The sequence below is a fragment of the Ochlerotatus camptorhynchus genome, unplaced genomic scaffold (genome assembly GCF_037179485.1).
Source record: "Ochlerotatus camptorhynchus isolate MF236.1 unplaced genomic scaffold, CSIRO-AGI_Acam_v1.1 ptg000176l, whole genome shotgun sequence".
Lineage (NCBI taxonomy): Eukaryota > Metazoa > Arthropoda > Insecta > Diptera > Culicidae > Ochlerotatus > Ochlerotatus camptorhynchus.
This window is the reverse complement of record NW_027040666.1, coordinates 1,887,997-1,905,738: the sequence shown is the minus strand read 5'-3', so window position 1 is coordinate 1,905,738 and position 17,742 is coordinate 1,887,997. Positions and strand designations below refer to the sequence as shown.

The following is a 17,742-nucleotide window of genomic DNA, read 5'->3' as shown; positions in this document are numbered from 1 at the left end:
TTCTGGAGTCACCGAAATAACGTAACGTCCTAGAGTTGCACGTGAAACACAATACTCACGAGACGTTTGATTCACGGATTCCCCACGGTTTACTGCTTCCACTGTCCTTTCCATGTTGTCCTTTGACCACTTTTACAGAACTGAACTCTTCTTGTAATTGCGGACCATATTACCGACACTTGCGATACGCATCAAAACACAAACAAACCACTGCTAAATTAGTGAGGTTACTTTCTTTTCTCTGCTCACTCTACCCATCCGACGGTTGCTCACTATGCCCCACCCTATTTAAAAAAAATCAACTGGTAGTTTTGATATCAAATTGAATACATATTATGTGTAATATGATGCAAACAGTCTGCGTATGCTTTGAAAACATGTTTAAGCTAAATAAATACCTACGACGCGGTATTCTGAGTTCTTAAAACCTTATTTAGGATCATCTGATTTTTATATTGCGTAGACAAGATATGCCCAACTTACACATCTTACGACATTTTTCAATGTTTAAATGCGTTTTATACAATAATTCTCTAGAAATTAATTGCAGTGACGGCATTGAATTAATTTATTTTATTTCCTATTTTGAATAAATAGAAATTTATAGCTAAAATACAGGGTGCTCATTATGCCCCACCTGTTCACTATGCACCGCCTACCCCTATTGTAAAATAACAGAGCAGTGATTATTCTTGTTCGGTTGTTAAGAACCTCCAATCCTACAGAAGATAACAATCAAACGTACACCGAACATGCTATAATTATTTCGCTGTATGGGCAGGCGCAGCATTGAATTATTCCGTAGGGCTCGGGGTTGAACATTGATGTCAATTTGCTCAAGGAGGACAGGGCAATCGGTGCGTCCTTGCAAAATATCCGCAATTAGCAATGCCCTTGCTGTATCTCTTCGGACCGACAGGCGCTCCTGATGGATCAGTTGCAAACGACTTTCGTAGCTAGGCAATCGGAAGGGATCCGTCCACGGCAGTTTACGTAGCGCATATCTCAGGAACCGTCGCTGAACAGACTCAACTCTTTCGACACCGTTGTTGTAGTGAGGAGTCCAGACAACCGAGCAGTATTCTAATATGGAGCGAGACAAGGAGCAGTACAACGATTTAAGGCAGTAGATATCCGTGAAGTCTTTGGCAATCCTGAAGATATACCCTAGAATTCTGGAAGCTTTGTCGACGGCGTGCGAGATGTGCTGCTTGAAAGAGAGTTTTGTATCCAGAATCACGCCTAGGTCCTTAATTTGGCTAACGTGCTCAATTTCAGTGCCTAACAAAACATACTTGAACATAATAGTCTCTTTCTTGCGCGAAAAAGAAATAACCGAGCATTTGAACGGGTTAACCTCCATACGATTCAGAATACACCAATCAGCAAAAGCATTCAGCTGACGTTGAAGGAAGCAACAGTCTTCAATTGAGTGAATTCAGAGGTAGAGTTTAAGGTCATCTGCGTAAGATAATCGTGGTCCCTCAATTACCAGATTCACGTCGTTGAAATAAATCAGGAAAATCAGCGGTCCCAGGTGACTACCCTGAGGTATGCCAGATGTGGCAGCGCACGTACGGGACTGGTGATCACCAATGACAACAGTAAGATAGCGATCGGTGATGTACGAATGAAACCATTGCAAAAGGCAGCTGTGGATACCAAGCCTGTCCAGTTTAGCGATTGATATGCGGTGATTCAATTTATCGAAGGCAGCAGATAAGTCAGTATAAATGACATCCGTCTGAGTATCTCATGCAACTAAATTAAACTGGAAAACATTGCTAGATTACTCCTTGATAGATACTATCAACAACATAAACGAACCGACACGTCGAACAAAATGAATGCTCGAAAAGGCCAACTGGGAATTTACGAAACAACTCACTAGTAGGGGTCCATCCAGACGGTAGAATTCACGAACACGGTTATTGATGCGGCTGAATTTAGCATCCTTAAAAGTACAGGGAATACAGGACCAAACGCTGTCGTTTGGTGGAACCAAGAAGTAGAAGCAGCAATTGAAGCCACACGTAAGCAATTGTGAGCTCTTCGGCGCCTAAGCGATAACGACCCACAGAAAATCGCAACTCTAAAATTGTTTCAGGAAACTCGGTCGTTATGTCGGAAAACCATACGTGACGCCAAACAAACAAGTTGGAAATACTTTGTTGAAAGTGTTAATCCGACCACTCCAGTTAGCCAAGTATGTAATAGCATAAACAGTCTTAAGCGAAAAAGGCATTGCAATACAATAACTCTTAACCTCTCAACCGGTCACACTAACGGTGCACAAAAGGTTGCGAATGCACTGGCCGAGGAATATTAAATGATATCGTCAGATGCACATTACTCTGAAAAATTCCGCAAAAAACATAAAATGAACAAAGATACAGCTTTTAACAACCAACGTCCAAATACGTTACAACGCAGATTTCACCATTGAAGAATTGATGTGGGCACTTAATCGGCGTGGAGGATCCTGCACGGGTGCCGATAACATAAGCAATGTTCTATTGCAACGTCTACCATACTCCGCACAAATCTCCCTTCATGCCTTTCGTGCTGGGAAGGGTGTCGACTCACACCTCGCCAAGCTGGAGTCTCTTATCAGCCTTGAAGAAAATGAACACATGAAAATCGTATCCCTCGATATATCGAAGGCCTACAATTCAACATACAGAGCCGATACTACGCACATTAGCATCCGTCTCGAATGAACTTAATTCTCCTCTACCAGGGGAACAGTTTAAAGAGACAATAGACGGAAGTACATTAGCGGGTTGGAGAATTTCTGGACGAATGATAAATATTCTGTCCAGTTTCCTTACTGATAGATACTTTCAAGTAGCTGCAAACGGATCACTCTCAAGTATCAGAAAAGCAGAAAACGGAGTACCACAAGGTTCAATCCTTTCTGTAATTGTGTTCGTCGTGGCTATGAGCCAATATTGTAAAGTATTTGACACCTTTTTCATCGATTTTCGGTCTCTACGCGTCGGTCATCTATGTTTGACCTCTACGCATCGTCCCCGTTCCGAAAATACCCTTACACAGTTTGGAAATAATACCGAACTTGGTTTATTTTTTTACTGAATCACTTCGGTTACCAACCGAATAATTCCTTTAAAAATATTTTGTCAGGCATATCTTTTCGAGTCATATTTGAATTTCGGTTAAAATAGAATTAATTTGGCAAATAGAAATGATGGCTGAACCGAAAAGTACGGTAAAATAGCGATATTTACGAGTTCAGTTCGCAAAAGCCGAGAAAGCTCGCAGCTCAACATTCTTAAACGTCAAATTTCAACCGGAGAAACTCGGTTTTTTTAGATGTTTTTAAAAAACCAGAGAAATCGCCAACCATTTTTTTTTATTGCATGTGTAACAGGATATTATTTTTTTGTTACTGAGGCAGTCTGGTGTAAGAGGCATGAACACGAGTGCGATAAGCTTTTAGTTTCTCTCGATTAAGTCAGAAAGTCGGCTGAAATTTAATGCTCTCATGCATCTTAACAAAACTAGTTTTTTTTTAGAAATTCGATTGACCTAATACCCTAAAAACTATTTGGAATGAAATTCATGCGCTGCCAAAAATATCCGAATTCCGTAATTGGTGAATCGGTTTGTTTGACAGCGTTCGGTAACACTTGAGTAAACCGATGTTTGGTTATTCCTGCTTGAATTTATTTTTTTTGTCAACCGAGTTTTTCGGAAAGTTTGAGAGATTGTGGGAAAAGAAAATTTAACGAAAGCTCGTTTGTTTCTTCTGAACCGAACAGGCTAACACATATAATATCTGCTTTAAAATTATTAGGTGTAATAACCAATTTTAGATAGGAAAATGATAATGGATAGGAATAATTTGATGCCTGATGATGACCACGCACCTCCATCGAATCCTTGCCATGTACTTCACTATCTTCTGTACATAATATGTTTCCACCATGGGGATGATGGTCAAGCTTGAGCATATAGATTTGGAATTTGATTTTCACCCCTTTGATTTTTAAATATCCTGGATAATGTACGAAACGGACTGAAATGGTGGTTCACATCGTGAAGTGTTTGATGACCGTTTGATCTGTCAGAATGCCTATCGTTTTAGTGTCACTGTCAGACGATTGAAATGTTATGTTGCTTTCACAACTACCAGCATACATTTGATCGAATGTATAAAACATTGCGAGAGAAGCCACTGAGGTGAGCAGGGAGAACGAAATGCTGCATCAAAACACGCAAACTCTTGCGGCCAGCTACAAAAGCATAACAAAAAAGGGGCGACTAACTGACAACAATACAGCATTGGGGGTGAGATCGGAGAGAACGAACTGTCAGAATGGACAAAAGATATGAATGAAGTTGAGCATAGAAATATGAGATAATATGAGCCGGGACGGAGAGAGAGAGAGAAACAGAGTGAACGCATGTATGCTGCTGCTGAACACTATGTTTTATTGCAACTGGAAGAGAATGAGCATAAAATTATTGATTTTGTAGAAACGAAGCATAAAACGAGAGAGGGGAAATCCAGCCAGCCAGTCGACAACATCAGCAGGCACTAGACGTTATATTCAGAATCCTATCGCCATATAGTGAGAGAGAAGCATCATCCGAAGTACAATGTTATTGCGCTCCTCGCCATCATCGTCGTCGTCTTCTGCGGATTTTGTGTGATATTCAAAATGTCTACCAGTGTGGAGGACTGAAAGAATGAAAAAACTCTAGCCTTTCTGAATGGTCGCTGCATTGCCTTGGCCAAATTTTGGTGCGTTGTGAAAGGTGGACAATGATTCGAAGCCTGTTTTAAGGACGATCCAACTCAGTTTCGGAGTACGGATTACAATCCGATTTCTACGGGAACCGCTTCCGCCGCGTCCTCCGTCGTTGTCGTGTCGTTTTTGCGTGTGTTCTGTGAATTTTTTAGGTTTTTCGGTGTGTTCCGTGTGCGTGTGTTAAAGTTTCTTGGTTGACCGGCCAGTGGTCTACGGTGGGCTCGTGAGAAAAGTGCATTCTTGTGGGAACCAAACCACGAACGGGATCTATACGTGGATTCTTCCGGAAGAGCAGTTTCGAAAGAAGAAAGGTCAATAAGAGTGCTGCTGTGAAAATGAGGAGAACCCATCAAGGCAGAGCCCATTTTTTATCGGAAATTGCGTGAATTAGTTTCCTGGCAGTAGTCTGTGCAGGAACCGTTTTTTTCCGGCGACTAGAGGCGAATTTTCATCCAGGAATACTTACCCCTTTTGGTGCATAATATTCTTAATCATCTGCAATAGTGTGAGTGTTCCCTGGTGATGAATTGAAATTATGAGAGGAATCTAGCTGGTGACCCGTGTTCCGTAACATTGTTCCGGCCACAGTGAGCCTACCGAATTAGCATAAAATTCAGTGATATCTATGTTGCAACGAGACGGGTGTGTTGTTTGGAGTGAAAATCGAATTAGAATCCCATGTGTAAGTTGCCTCGTCGAGGAAGCATGTAAATACCCGAAGAAGTGAAAAACAAGAAAAAAAAAATCAATATTTACTTCATCAGAAAGCTGCAGGGAGCGAGTGTCCGCAGCGTGAACGGGAAGTCAGTCTAGAGGGGAAGAGATCGAGAGGGCCGAATACAACAAAACAGAGAAGATTGAGGAGGGAAGAAAATTCGAAAGAAGAGCGGAGCCAGAGAAGCAAGAAATCAAACAAGCAGGCAAGCAGGCATAGATAAGGGGTATCTGCGCGAGGAAGAGAGGCAAGGAATGCGACAAAAGTTCTGTGATTAATGATAGTGAAAGCAGAATCAGCACAAAGAAAATTTTCGAGCCCAGCAGGTTCGGTGTTTGTGGTCGGTACACTTGAGTGAGGTTGGAATTTTGAATTCGCTCTGATTGGAAGTCTGGAAGTGTCTGTTATGCCAGTGCAAGTGTGGTCCGGTGCAAAATTCCAATTGATTTGTGTGATTGTTTTATAATTGCATGGCCAAGAGAAACTGACCGCACAAGTTTTAATCCTTCCTGACACTTGTGCTGGTGCGGTGCGAGATTGCGGAAACGGAAGCTTAATCCAGCGAGATTTATAGATTACTGAACGTCGGGGGATCGAAAAGGTAATAAATAGGAATTGAATCATCGGAAGGTGTTGATCATAGTTTTAGATTGTTTGTGCGGTGAAAGTTGGATGGACTCTTATCGTATTGTCTGTATATGTTTTGTACATTGATTGGGTAATATTGATTGGATTGCAGATTTGACATATTTTTTTTATGTACACATGGGGCGCATTCCAGCAATGTGACATGATTGATTTGCATATTGGTATCAAAGGTTTAAAAAATCGGTATTTATCGGTACTCACGGTTATTACTATTTTTTATTGCAGGATACTAGTATTATCATTAAAAAAAAGTATCACTTGGCAAATTTAAGTAAATCATTTAAATCGATGATTTGCATACTAGATTTCCATAAAAATAACAAAAAAAAAAAAAAAATCTAGACTACACCGTTCGAAAAATTCATGTAAATTTCTGCACATAAAATTAACGCTAGATTTGGCATAAATTTACGCGATATTTCGTGTAATTTAAAGCGCAATATCGCATAAATTAGCAATATTGTATGCAAGCTTGTAAACGATTTCGCTGTTTATGACAAGTATAGCTTAACATTAAACGAAGGGAGATGTTACGCGATAGTTAAAAATCAGATTTTTTTCTGTGTACCGTGTGAATAGAATTAAACATATTTTCTTTATTTTATCTTTGTTTTAGTTGAAATACGCTCCAAAATGTGATCATCGAATGAATTGTAAAAATAAGTATGAGTTTTTATAATAAAGGTTTCATAAAAAATCATTCCTAAACTGATTTTTTTTTCTACAAAGACTCTTAATTTTTTATAAGTCACCCATTAATTGCATGTTGCAAGATACGCACTTTTATAGGGATTAAATTTTTCTCATAACTGCTTTTTATTGTCTACACTTGAAAAAAAAAGGTTAGCAGACAGGGATTTAATCCAAAAGCAAATAAAATTTATCCAGAACCCCTTAAATTCCAATTAAAGTTTGTGGATACGAAAACATTGTCTAGTTTAGCAAGTAAAGTTAGGTGTGCTATGATTTTTTTTTGCAATGCTGGAAAATCTTTTTTCTTTAATTTTATTTGATTTATTCATCGTAAATAAGTTACAATACATACTTAACATCTGCATCTTATTGATTATAACCTAGCTAACCCCGAAAAGAAGGTTTTAAGCGTACTTTTATCAATTGTTCCACTGATTGTTTCACAATATGCGATTTAACAAGACATCATTCTATTTAAATGTCAATTGCTAATAAAACAAATCTCTTTCTTAGAGAACATCATTCTATTTAAATGGCAATTGCTAATAAAACAATCTCTTCATACAAATTTATATTTTCCAAAACCTCAGGAGTGTTTACTATTTGCGCAAGAACATCGTTTATGAAAGCTATCATTGCGAAATCTCATCTAGCGGTAACAACGTCCAATCTAACTTTCGTAGAGCAAACAATACAAAACGTTTTTGTACTGATTCAATACTGTTTACTTCTATTATCTTGAAATGGTGTCCAAACTATTTATACTACAATATTCAATATACAGTGTGTGATCGTGATTGATTGTGTAAGGGTCTTTGAAGTGCAAACTAAATTTTGAAAACCCGAACGTGTTGCTTTTTTATAGACTATAGATTATAGAAGGTCAATTTAGAGTCGAGAATAACACCTAACTTTCTAACTTGATAGAATCTTTCAATCGTTTTATGACCTATTATTTTTATTGTTAACATATTTTCCATGAAAGAATAATAATTTTTCAATAAGAATTCTGGAAATTTTCGATATTTCACTCATTGATCAAACTTTGTATTGCCTTATCGTTTTTTTACAAAAAATAACAGTAAAGCCCTTTCATTTTTATCCATACTCCACATGATGCCATACACGTCAACAACAATCAGCTGTCAAAACAAAACAAAAAACAGTATCGCACTGAAATTTGGCATGTCTGCCCAAATATGGCCTACACTGTTCGAAAAATTCATGTAAATTTCTGCGAGATATAGCGCACATAAAATTAACGCTAGATTTGGCATAAATTTACGCGATATTTCGTGTAAATTTAAGTGCAATATCGCATAAATTAGCAATATTGTATGCAAGCTTGTAAACGATTTCGCTCTTTATGCCAAGTATAGCACAAAATTAAACGAAGGGAGATTTTACGCGATAGTTAAAATTCAGAATTTTTTTCTGTGTATAAGGCACCATAACCTTTTTTGCAGTTGCATAACTTTGATAGTTTTTTGAAGTAGCATAGCATAAACCAGGTTGCACAATGTCGTACACACTTAGAAATAACTAATTTTACACGTGACGGAAACCATCTTTGACATAAAGGATCAGACGTAAACAAATATTTCATGTAAAATTAAGTGCTCCGAAACTGAAAAGTACGTTAATCGACGAAAAGTGCGTTTGATTGAGTTGAATTTCGTGTCTATTATGACTCTATTTTATGTCAAAATTGACACTCGTATATGTCAGTCTCAGAGCACCTAAATTTACATGATTTTTTCAAAGTGTGTAGGTGGTACAAGCTCAAAACTGTTGTGAAGAAGGAGACCCACCTTCATTCGTTGCTGTTAGATAGTAATTTGTGATTAACTACCTCTTATGTTCACATTACAGCCTATATCACGTAATATAGGCTGTCTTGCAATGAGCACTCATACATAGGATTTCCAGTGAAAACTAGATGTATGAGTGCTCATTGCAAAACAGAGTATATCACGTGATATACGCTGTAATGTGAACACCACCACACCAAGGAACACACCAGAGCTGTCCTGGCCACGTCCTTGCATCTGGTGGGGAAAGGAAAGGAATGTTAGTCCGACCCTTACTTAAGAGAGCTGCAGAGAACTCTATGACCCCTCATAAGTGTCACGGGAAGGGTGGATTTTTGTTAGTTGGGAGGGTAAGCCATAGGATACGCCCATCCAGCGTTGCTGGCAATCGTTATATCAAGCATTTAATAAATAGAAGCTGTAAGTAGTTTATATGTACGTTGTTGCTGCCCATTACTTAAACATATTATTCAAAACAGTCTTCAGATTTTGGAATTAAGAAACGTTATCAGCTCGATCCTGTCGCTCCCTTGCGCCTGAAAATGTTTGTTGATCCTAAACATGTGCACAATTCAATCTGATGTGTAAAAGGTTATTAATAGTATGTGGAATCGTAGATTAGAATGAAGATTCGCCTTTGGCCTAACTCCCACTGTCTGGCAGTGGTATTATGGATAAAATCTGCCTGCAATCATTTCTTATGAATGCAAAGAAGCTTGAACCCGGCAGTTAGAAGGTGACAGCTCTACCGCAGCTACAATAAAGGGTGATACGGTCAAAATTTGGTCAAGGGAAAACGCGTGTAAATCGGTGAAATCGTTTATTTAAAAAATCAAATTAAATTTCTTTTTCAAGTTCAATTAGTATAAAATTCAGGAAAAATATTCAGTTAGGCTTCCGATTTTCCAAATCCGAATTGCCGGGCCTTACGCTTGACCCCTGCCATCAGATTTTGTACAGCCACCTTGTCCACCTTCTTCGCCGCAGAAAGCCAGTTTGCCTTGAACTGCTGCTCGCCCTTAGCAGTTTTTTTTGGTTTTCTTTAGGTTCCGCTTGACAATAGCCCAGTATTTCTCAATTGGGCGGAGCTCTGGCGTGTTGGGAGGGTTCTTGTTCTTGGGAACCACCTGCACGTTGTTGGCGGCCTTTTTACCGTAATGGCAAGATGCCAAATCCGGCCAAAACAGTACGGAACAACCGTGTTTCTTCAGGAAAGGCAGCAGACGTTTATTCAAACACTCTTTCACGTAAATTTCTTGGTTGACAGTCCCGGAAGCTATGAAAATGCTGCTTTTCAAGCCACAGGTACAGATGGCTTGCCAAACCAGATATTTCTTTGCGAACTTTGACAGTTTCATGTGCTTGAAAACATCTGCTACCTTTCCCCTTCCTTTTGCCGTATAAAACTCCTGTCCTGGAAGCTGCTTGTAGTCGGCTTTGACGTAGGTTTCGTCGTCCATTACCACGCAGTCAAACTTCGTCAGCATCGTCGCGGGATCGCGCTTTGGCCGTCGTATTTTGTTTATCATCGCGATTTGGAGTCACTACCTTCTTGTAAGTCGATAGTCCGGCTCGTTTTTTGGCTCGATGCACGGTTGTAGACGATACACCCAGCTTATTTGCGGCATCTCGGAGAGAGAGGTTAGGGTTTCGCTTGAAACTACCGGCAACTCTCTTTGTCGTCTCAGCGGCTTCCGATTTTCGATTGCCCCCCGATCCAGACTTCCTGGCTGTCGACAAACGTTCCCCAAACACTTTAATTACATTTGTAACGGTTGATTTGGCAACTTTTAGCGATTTTGCCAACTTTGCGTGCGAGTAACTCGGATTTTCGCGATGCGCGAGCAAAATTTTGATACGCTGCTCTTCTTGCTTGGACGGCATTTTGACAACTGAAGAGTTAATTCCAAAATCAAAATAGGAGCAACATTCTACACACACACCTTCAAAATGAGGGGTGTTCAGGTTTTTTAAATGCAAAATTGAAAGAAATACGTCAAGTTGATATTGACCAAATTTTGACCGTATCACCCTTTAGCCCATTTAAAAAACGCAAGCCTTCCGAAGCTATTGTCACACATGATAAGCCCCGCTCCAATACATTATCGATGCAAATATACACCATTGATAATGTACTGAAACTTTCCATCAAGCAGTAGTGCAATACTTGATTGCAGTGGTGTCGCGTAACCTCATTTTTTACCTGTGCACCAACTTTCAAAAAAAGATTTAATGCCATATTCATATTCGAACTGGTTGAAAAACACACTTAATCTTCTAGTTAACTCGATATGTATCCATTGCAAGCAATATTTTGATAATTGTTTATGTTTTGAGAGTTGGTGCACATGTAGATTGAGGTTAAGGCGACGCCACTGCTTGATTGACACGTATTTAGTAAGTTTTGAAAAAATCGTCTTGAATTAGATGGATATTTCCTATCGAGGACAGAGGAACGAAAAGGTAAATAAACATAGCTGAGCGTAGCTACGCGTAGGTTAGAACAGCCGGCACCACATGCAATGGATAGGAATTTTAAAATTTTCACTTAATGCACTTTTCAACATCACTTCTGTACTTTCAAATTAACACTTTTAAAATGAAATTGTAAATTTATAACATTTTCACTAGATCGAAAACAACGCAGCAAAACAAAAACACGTCATTTTCGCAGCGCGGCCTACTTCGATCTTCACTTTGGTAGTTTTTTGAAGTATATTCTAAATATTTTTTACAACAATGAATATTTCTCAAGATAGTACTGTGGATCCTAGAGTCAATTTGATAGCATTATATCTAACGGAAATTATTGCTTTTGCACATGTTCATGTTCAAAAATAAAAAAAAAAGTGCACAGAAATGTTTGATGATCAGAATAACGTCAAAAATTTTCATTTAGATAGCCCGAGGCTTTTCATCCTCCCGTGACACTTATGATGGGTCGTAAAGTTCTAATGCTAGAGTGACTATAAATAGGTAAGCGTGATTACCTCTCACCCCAGCAGGCCTGGGTTCAATCCCTGTCGGCGCCGCCGGGATGTTCTGAGGTACAGGCATGGAAAATCATTTACATTCATTTCATGCATTCATTTACATTCATTTGGCTCTAACTTTTTTCATCAACAGCATTCCGCAAAATGATGTATAGAGCTTTAGTAGGTTTTGTTATTAGCTACAACTTTTGCCCATAACTCAAATTTTGTGCCATTAGGTGAGAAAACCACTCTCTGAAAATTTCAGCTCATTCGGATGGAACACGAGCTGGCGGTTTTGAATTAAAAATTATATGGAGATATTGGTTGAAATCAAGGTTGCAAAGACTCATTTCAGCTAAAACAATGTTTTTCTAAATTATGAAATAATTAGATGCCATGATCAAATTTTGAATTGGTAGGATACAAGAAGAGGTTGCAAAGAATGTGTTTGACATATTAAACCTGTTTATTTCACTTCATGAGAGTCACAGTCAGCGATTTTTCACAAACTCACTCACTCACTCACTCACTCACTCAGCGATCAGCAAATCGCTGATTGTGACTCATAGAAAGCAAAATTTACAGGTTTTATGTTTCCAACGCATACTTTGTAACCTCTTCTTCTAAGTTACAAGTAAAACATGCCATCATACCATCTTTTGGTTTTATTATTCCGAAAAACATTATTTTAGCTGAAATGAGTCTTTGCAACCTTGGTTGAAATGTATGGAGACATAATATTCCTTTACTCTTTCATGCATAGAACTGCTTCAGCAAACTAGATTAAGTTAAGAATTTCAGCACACGTAGCTTTAACTATAAGAAACAACTTTGCTGAAGACAGCATCACGATTCAAGTTAGTATTATGAAGATATTAATTAATTATGTGCATTCTGTTCGTATATTGCAACAAAATACAGGTAGCTTATGCAACGTATCAAGTAGATTACCATTAATAATAAAAGTTCATATTTTCCACAGGATAATATCCTGGCTCGTGTCTTTTGGTGCAATAACCACTCTCTGAATGTTTCAGCTCTTTTTGACGTTACACGGGCTGGCCTGGCGCATTTGGTTTAATGTTCATATAGGAGATTTGGTTGAAATTTTCTTTTACAAAATGCTCATGTTCATTCAAAAACGAATATTTCAATAAAACTAACTGGATTCATGATGCAATCTTCGGCAAAGTTGTTACTCATTAATTGAACTACAAGTTTCGAAAATCTGAATCAAATCGAGAATAAAGAAACTTTTTTATGATCGATAGGAGTAGGAGTGTAGGAGTGTCATTTTTTCAAGTATTTCATCCAAAATCCCCATACAAAATTCAAACTAAAAACGCCAGCTCATCCCGAATTAAAATTTACCATACAAAAACAATAGAACCTATTGTTACAATACAATAAAACCTTTTGTAGCAACAATAAATGTTATTGTCAAAAACAATAAAAATGCAATAGAACTTATTGTTTTGTACAATCTAATCTATTGTTAGTGGGACATTTACAATAGAAAAGAGGGGTTGTTAGTTACCGTAACCATGAAAAAAATAAAACTTTTCTCGAAAAAAATTTGTCTCATTACAATAAATTTTATTGTTTTTTATTGTGCAAAATTTTGAATTCATAGAATTTGTTGTAAACCTATTGTGGTGACTATTTGATGATTTGACTAATACAAAAGAATGACAATAAGATTGATTGTCAACAATAGAATCTATTAATTTTATTGATGTTTTATTGTAATTTTATGGATATTTTTATTCGGGATCCTACAACCAAATGAGCTAAAAATTTCAGAGGATGGTTTTCTCACATATAGGCACACATCTAGAGGTTGACCCGTGGAAAATTAGAACTTTTATTTTTGTGGGCCGGTCTATTACACAAACTACAAATAAATTATTACCAAGATTTCGGAACTTGTTTGCGTGTACATTTATTACATTGAATGTTAGTTGCATTTCCTATCATCCTCCGAAGCGAATACCTCAGTAAATGATATAAGTTGACCTTGTAAACGATGCAGGGATTTTTTATCGACGCTCTCCGAATTTATTTTAGATTCCAAGCATTTCTACGATTTTACTTCCATATCTCCAAAGCCCCAAAGTTTAAGGAAATTCAATGAAGGAAAAGACAGCCGGCGCCGGTGGTGTAGTGGTAAGCGTGACTGATTTCTCACCCCAATGGGTCTGGGTTCAATCCCAGCCGAGGTCGGTGGGATTTTTCTGCGGCATAACAATCTCTGGTCACGTCTTCCTTCGGAAGGGATGTAAAGCCGTTGGTCCCGGTCCATGTGTGTTGAATGGGTGCGATATATCCTAAGCAGGTGTGGAAGCTGTCTTCCTGCACATTCGATTGCCGTCAATGGATGGCAATCGATGTCCGTCGGTGATTGGCATTAGATTGCGGAACAGAGACCAACGTTAAATAAAGGAATTAAGAAGGTAAAGAAAAATGCCAACATTGCATTTCTACGAAGTTCAATAAAATTTTACGAAGTTTATATGAAGTTCGCTGAGCTTTTACACTTACAGCTGAACTTGTGTTTGTTGCACTTCTAGAAAATCTCCAGCACGCAGTTCCTGTAACACTAAAAAGTTTTCAGAGGTGCTATTAAATTTCTAAAGGTTTATGAGGTTTCTTGAAGTCATATTACATTACCTAAACTTTTAAAAAGTTTCCCAATATTCTAGGAAGTTCCCTGAAATCAATCTATCATGTCATAGCTTCTACGAGTTACAATTGATTTCTAAGTAGGTCCTTGAACTTCTGTACAACTCAGTTTAAAAAATCTGAAAGAGTGAACATCTTTCGCCACCCGTAATGTTTAAATGTAGAAGTGAAGACAGTTTGTCGATCCTCCCATACTACCGATAGTTTATGGATTATGTCTTAACAGCTAGAGCCATTGTATTTTTCCGCACATAACACAATGTTTTCAATTAGCAAACCGAAAATGCATGAAATTGAAGCAGAAAAATTAATTAAATCTGACAATTTACCTCACTAAGCACTCATATAGCTCTGAATCAGGATCCGTAATTGCAATCCGAATGATATTTTAATCCACGCCAAGAAACCAGGAAAATAAGGGAACATTTTCAACCCAAAATAATCTTCAAAAAGTGCTTTGATTACGATTATCGAGGTTTCCGATCCCAATTGAATCAGTTACGTAATTTTCGCCGATTTAGATTTCATTACTTTCAATTAATCCAAGTTTTAGCTACTGGGAAAAGCATCAACCTGATCAACGCACAACTTCTAACTGCTTATTAATACCTAATTGAAAGCCCATTGTGTCTTTAAATCATAAAATAACCCATTTACAACTTCTTGAAAGCTTCGTTCGCCCATTATCTAGCTAGACCAATTCGTTACCAGAAGGTGCGAGTGTTTTGTTTGCTCAATTCCGCCATTTGGTGCTTGGAAAAATGTAAACTTATTAGCAGCAAATTCATATTTTTCCTCGAAGTTGACTCTGTGTAACACCATTCTCGCTATCGGTGCTTTTTCCGGTGCGAAGTCTCGAAGCACCTCACAGCAGTTTGCGTTGAACCCTTTTTAACTTAATTAATTCTGACTTTGCAATCAGCGGATTCGGAAGAAATGTTCCTTTGAAATTGAGAAGGTGGGGGTTGTTATTACTGGCTTTCATCCAGTCATCCAGTCATCCACCAAGGCATGATTTATGCTGAGTAGGTCCCCACTAGTTATGTAAATATAAATGAAATGGCAAACGATGGTGTTCGTTCTTGGCTTGATAGGTCGTTACTTAACTTTAACGAAATAGAGCTCACCATAGATTTTAATGAAAAAGTAATCATCTTGTTTGTCTAGGGATTTTTAAGTAATCATTAATCATATGATGTCATATCACATGCCTATTCGAGATTCGCAAATTTACTCAACTGCATTCGTAATGGACCAACCGCTGCACAGAACGAATGGATATCTTTGTTGACTAGACTCATCCGTCTGCACTTCTTTCCGTCAGTCTCGCCTGTGTGGTTATAAGCCAAGTTGACAAACTAGCTACCGAACAAAACCACAGAAACATATTATACACACGATTTCTTCGAGCATCGGTAGCTATCTTTACCACCTACGCACCATCCAACAGCCACCCGAGCAGCATCAGCAGTCAGTCGCAACATGAGTGTGCAAGAAGAGTGTAGCATAATAATTTATGAATGGTAGTGGTAGGGAAATCTTCTCTTCTGCCACTGTGCTCTCTGAAAATAGCAGGAAACTTCGTGTATGTGGTGGGTGGGTATTGTGAACCATCGAAGTCCCCCGGGTGACCCACTACTGCACACAGGCAGTGCGGTGCGTCTTGAGGCGAATACGAAGAGCCACACAAAGTGCTACTGAAATGTATGGATAATGAAAATTTAATGACACTACGCCATATGTCGCTTGGCAGAAAGCAGAGTGGCAGTATATCGATCGACCGGGAATTTATAGTATTGGTATAGGGCTTTGGAATACAGTGCTGTCCCGACATTTTCTTCTATTAATTTTCATCACATCGATTCCAAATCTTTCTCATTCGTCAAAGTTGATTATTAATTCCAAATATGGTGGATGTAATATTTAATTAAAGATTAAATGTCTACATTAAACGACTGCATAGATCGGTCCATTACGCAATCATTTTGTGCAGACTAGTTTTTTTCCTACGATTTTTTTTATTGTCGATCTTATTTTCCGTGCTGAGCACCAATGCTACTGATGCCAGGGAGGCAGCTCCCACACCTGGACCCTACCTATCAACCCATCAACTCATGAACCGGGGACCAACGGCTTTACTACCCTTCCCTTCCGAAGGCAGGCGTGATCCGAGATGTTAAGTCTCAGGACATCCCGGCGGCACCGACTGGGGTTGAACCAAGGCCTGCTGGGGTGAGATATAATCACGGTTACCACTGTACCACCGGCGCCACTGTGCAGACTAGTAGACAACTTATTCGGACCCATTATAATAATTTCCACTGCGATATCGTCAATCCCATCTGTTTTCAAATAGCGTGTACTGAGCATGCAACCAAATATTTTTTACCTGTTTGATAGTACACACTAAAAAAATCTGTATTTTACTGGTGATGTAAACATTCATGCATGCAAACATTCATGCATGTAAACTTCCTTTTCACGTAAACTAGCAGCTTGCAAGAAATGTTGCCAACAAAGGTGGAAAGTTGCATACAATATATGGAATATTGCATGACATGTCTCATAAATTTACACGATTTATAATGTAAATTTGTATGATTTATGACGCTCCATTTATGTGCATCATAGTAACGGAAATTTACACTACTTTTTTTTAGCTGTGTATCCTTGAATTCACTTATCGTGGAGGTTGGCATGTCTTCCTCATCCTCTGTTCCGTTTTTCCCCTCTGTTCGGGACCTAACACCACTGCGACCAGTAATTTGATCTATTGTAGTATATCCCGTGTCCTTAGTAGGGTGCTTCATTCTGAAAAAAGTGATGAATTTCTGATGGGCCACCCTCCAGTTCGATTCATAGCCCCAAAATATGAACCTGTGCAAAAATTGGTAAAGATTGATGAAGGTTTAGAGGTCGCGCCAATGATTTGAAATTTGTATGGGAATTACTATGGAAGAATTTAAAAAATCGCTTATATCGCTATAACTTTGCTTCTACTTGTCCAAATGTCGAAAAAATTTAGTATGTTATTGCTATGGCAATAAACAAAAAGCCTACAGTTGCTACGCTCAGTTTTGCAGCGTATCAAGAATTATAAAAATGTGAAAAAATGGCAAAATAGGGTAAATTGACAGATGAATATGTACAAGGCAACAACGCCAATTTCATCGCAACAACAACAGGCTTGTTGATCATTGTCATGACAACCACATATTTTTTTTTTTCAACGTTTGGACAACTACAACCAAAGTTAGAGCAATGTAAACGAAAATCAATAATTTCCCATACTAATTCACCAAAATCTCCATACAAAATCCAAATCATTGGCGCGACCTCTAAACCTTCATCAATCTTTACCATTTTTTGCACAGGTTCATATTTTGGGGCTATGAATCGAACTGGAGGGTGGCCTATCAAAAATTCATCACTTTTTTCAAAAT

At 38.3% G+C, this 17,742-nt stretch overlaps 1 protein-coding gene across 5 annotated transcripts in view; it reads left to right on the top strand.

Moving 5' to 3' along the window:
* Positions 1-4,510: 4,510 nt before the first annotated feature.
* Sema1a (semaphorin 1a) overlaps positions 4,511-17,742 on the top strand; it is a 464,598-nt gene continuing 451,366 nt past the window's right edge. For 4 of the 5 annotated variants that reach the window (XR_010517657.1, XR_010517655.1, XR_010517654.1 and 1 more), the window contains exon 1: positions 4,511-6,091. The gene's annotated coding sequence lies outside the window, so the exon portion shown is untranslated. The remainder of the gene's footprint in view (positions 6,092-17,742) is intronic. The other variant, XR_010517656.1, reaches the window with a different exon arrangement.